At 41.1% G+C, this 9228-nt stretch overlaps 1 non-coding gene across 1 annotated transcript; it reads right to left on the bottom strand.

The window, feature by feature from the left end:
- Positions 1–8191: 8191 nt before the first annotated feature.
- Positions 8192–8298, bottom strand: LOC133787529 (small nucleolar RNA R71). Its single transcript, XR_009872546.1, has one exon. It is a non-coding gene; the product is annotated as a small nucleolar RNA R71 (small nucleolar RNA).
- Between the last annotated feature and the right edge of the window lie 930 nt (positions 8299–9228).

Genomic DNA, 9228 nt, shown 5'->3' with positions numbered 1-9228 from the left:
AGTGTTTTAAATGGACCTGACCTTGGAGACCTCCTGAGGCGTTACACTTTAGAACCCACAAGGGGTCCCGAGACACTTCCTCAGAAGTTTAATAACTTGCACACTGATGACTTGTTGGCATGATAGCCCATCCCAAGGACTTCTCGAGAGATAAGACATATCAGTCGCCATGTGTTGCTTATCGCTGACGTGGACAGTAGGCCGAAAAAAGCCTGGAACATTTTCCCCCAAAGTCTACAACATACTTCATGCGGTAGAGACTTCTCACCAATCGACACGTTGCAAAAAGATGTTTCGGCTCCTGGTCGATAAGTCTATGTTCGGCTAGACACGTGTCGAATATGAGGACCACCTCATAATTTGAGTCGGGGTCTATTAGAAGGACACGCGTAGATTCCCTAGTGGTAGAACCTCTGTGATCGCTTTAATTGTTAGGCCACTATGCGTGAGCTGAGTGGTTGGATCTCTCCGAATGCATTAAATATGAGGGACATGCATCACATGCCGACTGGTCGGGACTATGCGAATTCATCTTCTAGTCTTTTCTGAGAAGTAGGCTATTAGCTCAACGTGCATCTCGAGATGGTACTTTTCAAGGCGAGCCGTCGGATAGTACTCGAGTACCTACATCAATGATCTATCCATTGATTCAAATTTAGGAGGGCCCTCTTCTTTTCCCTTTCAGTAGAAATCCTTCTATCATTCTTGCGTTTCTCTGAGTTTTATACTTGCACCATTTACCAAAAATCTCCCTAACTCTCACTCTCAATCTAGACCTGGAGCCAATCAACCACCCCAACAGTTTGGCAAGGATATTCAAAGTCAAAAGGCATCAATTTATCCGCGTGAGGAATACATACCAGACCTACCGATGCTTCTTATCACGTAAGTCTCTCTACCTTGAGTTTTCTCTTCCAATGTTTGAATATGGTATAGAACCTCTCGATCTGCTCTAGGTTTTGTCCCACACGGTATTCCTCTTTGAGTTTTGCATGTTAACTGGAGTACCTTAGTGTTCCTCTTTGAATAAGTGCTTAACTGCTCATTTTTGTGTGTTCAGATGTCTCGTGACTCCGAACTCGAAGAGTTAAGCGTACACATATATCATTCTTTCGACATGGAGTTTTTATCTTTACTCCACGACGAACCAGAAAATCAAGATGTCGAGGAATTTACGTTTACAGAGGGAGAGCAAAGAACGTGATGACTTAGCCACTTCAAGGGAAACTACGACTCGCGAGTTTAGAGAGTTCCACGAAGGAAGGCATTGGGAGTTTGTTGAATGAACTCAGGCTATCACGACATTTGGTCCATTATTTTCCTCACTCGGAATTACCGTGGTGCTACCTGTCCGAGGGCTCAAGCTCCACTTGCCCGAGCAGGACCTTCAACCGCTTTACAGCCCCTAGGCCCCACACTAGACCCTCGGGCCCCTCTCTCCTAGGCCACACAATTTGAATTAGAGTACATATTTTTCAAACTAACATCAGTGGACATGCTTGGAGCTATTGAGGAGCATTACACATTCTCCTCCACTCACTTCATTAACAAGGTCCCTGATAGGACGAAGATGGCATGTTATGCCTACAACAGGTTTTCAGTGTGGAACCAGGCCCACTTGGAAGTAAAGGTGACCCTTCCACTCCAGCAGTACTTCATTGAATTCGTAGTGTGGATGCAGATCTCCCCCTTTTAGCTTATTCCCAACGCCTATTGAATACGAGCGACTTTCTACATTTTGTGCGAGGAAAAAGATTGGGTCCTCCCGAGCCCCGATGAGCTTCACCACCATTTCCGACTGAAAGTGGCTTTCAAGAAAGATGGTTAGGAGGAGGACAAAATTTACTAGCTGACGAAGTGGGCATCACCCTACCGAACTCTCCACCACAATGGGAACAAACCCTGAGAATCCAAGAACAAATTCTTCTTCTCAACAGGCTTTGACACCTGCAATAATCATCGACTCCATTTGGCCTTCACCCTATGGTCTATTGGTCCTTTGTCTCATCCACCTCTAACCTCTTCTTTCATAGATCAATACTCGAGGCCTAAATAGATAGATGAGTACTTGATGTGAACCTAAGTCATTCATGCCCTCTCTCAGGAAGAGAAGGATATTTACTTGTTGATAACAACTGCTTCGCTACGAGAAGTAGGACTCATCGGACTCGAGCAAAGAGTTGATCGGCTCAACATGACGGGGTTAGTCAACCCACACCAAAGGGAGAAGAAAATCTTCCTTGTGACGGTGGTCGACAAGCTCGCCGACTTGGACGAACTAGACCTTGGGCACCTGGAAAATGATATTGATGAGGATGCCAAGAACTTTCGATAGTTGATCTTGATGAACACCAAGGAGGAGGCTTAAAATTTGGTTCTAATCGTTCCCAACACCCAAGAATCTAAGGGAAATGCTCCCGAGACCCATATTGAGCTGGAGGATGAGGTCGACGAGGCCTTCGAAGTCGTACGTGTCCAATGCGCCACCCATTTCCTTCTTACCCTGAGTTAACTAAAAGCTGAGAACCAAGGTGAGGAGATTTATCACTTTTTTCCATGGACAGTTGAAGAGCGTCACAGTCCAAGACACTCATCTTTTATGTCTTATTTTCCTTGGTACGGGTATGTCGTTCGACGCTGGTCGAGGCGACAGTATGCTGACTACGTTGACTGTGTCGATGAGGAGGTTTATCACCACCATCATAGGGATCTCGCAGGAAAATCAGTGGTGGATCAACTTATGGAAATGAGGGCTCGGGGATTCAACAAATATAGCACCAATGTGGGCCTAGACCTGAGCTTACTAATGGATGCCATGACGAGGACGGTCGAGGAATTGGTATCCTTGGAAAGTGAAGCAAATTCCGGAGAAATACTAGAAGATCTCCCCCCCGAGAGGTTCCCTACTGCTGAGGAGATCCTCGATGGTGTGATGACGTTCCCAATGCTGGATTGTGTTATTGAACTTTGTTTTCCTGTTTCCTTATCCTTTGTTGACTAACTCTTGTCTTTTATTGCGTTTCAGGTCAAATGGACTCCGTGCGCTTGATTTTCGACAAGCAAAAGGTGGCTCGGGAGGCTCAGAAAAGAATAAGGGTCAGCACCTCCGATGCCTTTGCAGCTACTTAGGCGGCTGGGCTAATTGTCTTTATCTTCGAGATCTCGTTGTCAATTACAAGCTCGGTCCCTACAACAGACTCTCGCAAGGCCATGGTCAATCCTCCCCCACTACGTCTAGTAGATGTGGGGAAACTTCTTGCGGCCCAGAAGGCCTTCAATCGAGCTACGCAACGCGGCAAAGCTATCACTGAGGAGTCGACACCTTTCCTGGCTACTTTGTTGAGTTGTGCCCCCCCGCCCCTGGATGGGGACTCTGAGTGGAATTCTTGCCGAGCAAAGACAAGATAACTTGGAGGGATCAACCCATGTTGGCTTCAAAGAGTACCTCCGGACCTTGGGGATGAGGTCACTCCCTGGCCGTGGGGCTGCTTGTGACGGCGGGAGACAACATGGGGAGTATACTACCTCATCGATGGGCCCAAATAAGGGAGAAAAAAATGACCCATCATTCTCAGGGCCAATCGGTGACCTCGGTTCTGGTAAGTTGGTTTCAATTTTTGTGGTATCTACCCACATCTTTCTGACTTTATATGCCTATCCTTCTTTCAGATGACCTTCCTCACTATTCAATGGATTGAGGTTGTGAAAGGATTGATGTGGGACACTCAATGTAGGAAATACACACTACCCTAATTTATTTTCATCTAATTCACATATTATCAAACAAACATGAAAATTCTTAGAACACGCTCTTATGGAATTGATACAAATACAGAGAAACGTAATTAGAAACTTATATTACGTAGCAGAACTAGAATAATTCCTTCCTTCAGGTTCTCTAACCCTTGAATCTTGGTAATAGCAGGGTATATTCAAGAACCTGAACTAGATCAACAACAATGGCTTCTTCACCAAACCTTTGATCAACCTAGAACCGTGGGCTGGTTCTTAACACATGAGATAAAAATCTAGAAGAGAAGAAGAAGGGTGGCTAGAAGAGTGTAATTCTATAGTTTTCTATGACTGAACACTTACCAAAACTTGTTCTCTGTCAACTGTCTCTTGAAAACCCTAGCTATAATTGTGATGGAAATTTGTTAATTTATGTTGATGCATATGTGCATTGTTTTATTTTAAATTTTAAGATAATATGTGATTTATTTCATGATTATGATATGTATATGAATGACAATGGAAAAACATGGTTTCTTCAAGTATCAAGGGCTTAAGTGCCAAAGAAATTGGGAATAAGGGGTTTAAATAGAAATATGAATCTTGTGAAATTGGTAATTTTCATAAGTCACAACTATTAGTTTAAGAAGAAATTACAAAATATTACTTAAGTTAATGCTTGAGGATATTAAGAGTGAGGGATAAGACATTAATTATGTATTACATGATTATTTATCAGAATTAATAAAAAGAGAAATTAAGGTTAGGCATTTCACGATTGTCAGATGATGCTTTTCACGAACTCAGTAGGTTAGCAGATCAAGAGTCTTATCTCTCACTCTTGAAGCTTGAGGATCTTGGGTTAAAGCACACTTGGTGGTCTAGAAGGGGTTGTAGAAGAAATTAACAATAAGATCAGGTCAAATCTCTAATTCTTATGAGCATTAGATTAGGTTTCTTTGGAGTTTTAATTATGTTTTACAATAAAAGGCATTATAGGTTCTTTAAATTGATTAGATATGTATGATAGGTTGTATTTAGTCTTCAATTAGTGTTAGAATTGAGTTAGGAAGGTTGAGGAGGAAGTTAGGATCGATTAGGGGTCAAAATTTGGGTTTAAAATCGCATTTGCGATTTTTGGAAATCGCATTTGCGATTTTTGGAAATCGCGCCTAGCCCTGGTGCGATCGAGTTGCTTTCCTGGAAAGTGTGTTCTAACTGTGGGCACGACCGCGCCCAAGCATTGGTGCAGCCGCGCCGATTGCTCAGAAATGGGAATTTTGGGTTGTTCCACCCTTTTGATTATGAATTGGCACCTTTTGGTTTGGGATTTTATACAATAGGGTTTTGAATTAGCCTTAAGAGGGACATGGGTGTATTTTTAATATGGTTTTGGATTGGCTTAAGTTTAAAATGTTTGATATTATATGATATGATAGGCTTGCTAAGGATACTCGAAGGCACATGTTAGTGTGTGTGGAGCGCTGATGAACCTGAGGTAAAAAGAGTGGACACCTGCACGTAGGGTGTACACTCGACGTACTCAAATTTGGTAAACTTTGTATATTATATTATGAATTATGTTATGAATTATGTTATAAGCTACGTTATGGATTATATGATGAATTATGTTATGAGTTACATTATGAACTATGTTATTAGTTATGTTAGGAGCTATGTTATGAGTTATGCATGTTGTGTGTGACTGTGATATGTGTGAATATGTTGTATGTCTGTGTGGCATGGTTACGTTATAAAAATGCATGCTTACGTTAATTCGTACTTGGCTGGACAACTGGCTGGAACGACACCGGTAAAGGGCTGGAACAACACCGATAAATGATGTTATGGATTGAATATGTTACGCTATGATATGTTATGTTATACTATATTTATTTTATGCTATGTTTACGTTACACTATGGTTAGGTTATGTTAGGATAGGTTATATTGTGTTATGATTATGTTACGGTACGATATGGTTGGTTATGGAACTTTGTATGTTAAGGTATCAACTATGAGGAGCTTATGTTTTAGGTTGTGATGATATGAATTAGTTTATGTTTTATATTTTATGCTTTATGTCTTTATTGTTGGGCTTTGGGGGTTGTGTCCTACATAGTTCTTGCTGGGCGTTAGCTCACGGGTACTTGGTGTTGCAGGTAAAGGCAAAAGTGTAGCTGATGAGGAGGCGATGAGTTAGAGCAGACTCGGTCAGATGTGTGCATGTCGTGATTGATAACCTGGGGGTCAAAGGGGTTGCTGCTTATGTATGGTTTTTAAAAAGTCTTTAAATCAAGGTTATATGTTGATAACTCTAAGATTTAGAGTTATTTTTATGTCTTTAAACTTAATTTTCAAACCAAATCAAAGAGTAATGAATTGTAATTAGTTGAAATGGTGTCGAATTAGTGTAAATTTATGTTAGGAGTAGTTGTGTTTGTGTTTTCATATTTTTAGTGATTTATGTAGTTTATGTTTTGTTATTCAGGTTAGGAAACAGGAGCTGAAGGAACTGTGAATCAAAGGGAAATGTTGCTGAAAAGGGGAGGATGCTAACTCAATAATGCTGTAGCAATCAGTCTTAGCAATTAAACAGAAGCTAGAGAAAAAGGACTTCGTGAAAAACAAAATACTCCAGCTGGATTAAATGAAGAGAAAAGAGGCGGCCAGGTGGCAAGTGTACTGAGTACTGAGTCAGCGGAGTATGTGGGACAAAGTACATGTAGGCAAATGATCTGGATTGTCCAATTAGGGTAAAGGAAAGTACCCTAGAATTAAAGGAGGCAGCCGTATTTTTTGGAAGAGGACAATTTTTAGAAATAGAGAGAACTTTTGGCTAAGTACAGAGAAGGTTTTCAGGGAGAAGATTTAAGAAGAGTACGACCAACAGAGAAGGAAGAATGCTGATGCCATAAGGAGGATTTGAGCTCACAACTCATTCTTCCTACACCATTTCTTTCTCTTTGTGTTAATTTCATCTAATTTCTGCAAACTCCATGGATTACTGTTGTATTATTTTCATGTTTAAGTTTGCAACTATGAACTAATTTCCTAAGGATTTGGGTGATTATGATCCTTCAAGTGTGAACTCAACATATAAATGCAATGGCTAAGTGATTATGTCTTTGTTCAATTGAATGTGCTTTACTGTTATTGAATGTTAATTATTGGCCATTTTTAGCATTTACTAAGCTAGATCTAACTTGGAAAAGGGAAGTCTAGCTGATTTCATTCAATTGATGCAAGAGATTCTTCTAGTTTTAGGTGATTTTGAGTAGTAGAATAGGAATGTTTTGCTACCTTGCATAACTTAAGAATTGATGCTTAAATGAATGTTTATAATCTGATTTCATGCAGGAATGTATAGAAGGGGAGTATAAACATTAGATTGCACGTTTTGGGAAAAACTTGCTGGGTTTTACGAAATTTGTTAACACTATCATAATTGCTAACCCATTGCTGAGCCATTACTGTAACAACTGGAACGAACCGAGGGGAATTAATCACCCGAATCCATTTTTCTTATATCTGAAAACCACCCAGTATTTTGTCATTTTAATCTCTGATTTTTGGTTTAATTCCTTTGTTTGTCTACAATTATTTTCAGAGTTAATTACCCACTCTTTCCTTTGTTTTGGTTACTATTTTATAAGTTGTTTTTGGTTGATTTTACATTAATTTAGTTAAAAAGTCCCTGTGGATACGAACTTTGACGCTTTGTCACTGTATTACTTGTTGCCGATTGTGTATACTTGCGCATATTTTAATCATTAGAAAATTCACAATAAGTTTTTGGCGCCGTTGCCGGGGACTTTAAAATTAAATTCTGTTTTATCAACTATTTGACAATTTATTTTCATTGTTTTTAACCTTGTTGGTTCGGGTTGTGCAATCTCAGGTACCTACAGTGTATGAACCAGCAAGAGGACAGTGAACTTGCTCCTATTGTCCTCGAAATTGAACGTACTTTCAGAAAAAGGAGAAAGGCACAAAAGGCTAACAGCCGCTGCAACATGGCTGAAAATGTTGGAGAAGAAGAAGAGGGTGCGCAAAACATGACTAATCCTATTGTCTTGGCGGATGATAGAGCCAGGGCAATAAGAGAATATGCTGCCCCTATGTTCAACGAGCTCAATCCGGGCATTGTGAGGCTCGAAATTCAAGCACCTCAGTTTGAGCTCAAACCTGTCATGTTCCAAATGCTCCAAACAGTTGGTCAATTTAGTGGGTTGCCAACGGAAGATCCTCATCTCCATCTTCGCTCATTTCTAGAGGTGAGTAACTCTTTCAAGCTACAAGGAGTAAGTGAAGAGGCGCTAAGATTGAAGTTGTTCCCGTTCTCTTTAAGGGATCGAGCTAGATCATGGCTCAACACCCTTCCTCCCGATTCGGTGACAAATTGGAACGACTTGGCTAAAAAATTCTTAAGGAAGTATTTCCCTCCCACTAGAAATGCAAGGTTTCGAAGTGAGATTATGTCTTTTCAACAAATGGAAGATGAGTCTACTAGTGATGCTTGGGAAAGATTCAAGGAGCTATTGAGGAAGTGTCCTCACCATGGTATCCCACATTGCATACAAATGGAGAAATTCTACAATGGTCTCAATGCAGCCTCTCGAATGGTATTGGATGCTTCAGCCAATGGAGCCATTCTTTCCAAGACTTATAACGAAGCATTTGAGATTTTGGAAAGAATAGCAAGCAACAACTACCAATGGTCAAATACTAGAGCCCCTACAAGCCGGAAAGTAGCGGGTGTTCTTGAAGTAGATGCTCTAACCGCTCTAACTGCTCAAATGGCCTCAATGACCAACATCTTAAAGAATATGAGTTTGGGAGGGAACGTACAACCAGCTGCAGCCATTCAAAGTGCAGAAGTATCGTGTGTGTATTGTGGGGACGGGCATACTTTTGAGAATTGCCCTTCAAATCCAGCCTCGGTTTGCTATGTGGGTAATCAGAATTTTAACCGCAACAACAACCCATATTCTAGCACTTACAATCCAGCGTGGAAGAATCATCCTAATTTGTCATGGGGGGGGGGTCAAGGAGCAAGTTCAAGCACAGCACCAGCACAAGGAAGACAAGCATATCCACCAGGTTTTTCACAACAGCCGAGACCTTCACAACATGTTCAAAACACCCAGCCGAATTCTTTGGAGAATCTAATGAGGGAGTATATGGCTAAGAACGATGCAGTAATACAAAGCCAAGCAGCATCTCTTCGTAATCTTGAGATGCAGCTCGGCCAGCTAGCCAATGAAATGAAAACTAGGCCACAAGGATCTTTGCCTAGTGATACAGAAAACCCAAGGAGAGATGGGAAAGAACACTGTAAAGCTATTCAGCTGCGGAATGGTAAAAATCTGGGAAATTCTGAGGAAATACAGGGTAGTGGAGAGCCCACTTCAATCCAAAGCGAAGGAGAAACAAGTAACAAAACTGCCCAGGAAATTGCTGAAACTGGCCCAGTTGCTACAGCAAAGGGTCAGCA

The sequence above is a fragment of the Humulus lupulus genome, chromosome 6 (assembly GCF_963169125.1).
Source record: "Humulus lupulus chromosome 6, drHumLupu1.1, whole genome shotgun sequence".
Taxonomy (NCBI): domain Eukaryota; kingdom Viridiplantae; phylum Streptophyta; class Magnoliopsida; order Rosales; family Cannabaceae; genus Humulus; species Humulus lupulus.
The sequence above is the reverse complement of the archived record's forward strand: the minus strand, read 5'-3'. Positions and strand labels throughout refer to the sequence as shown.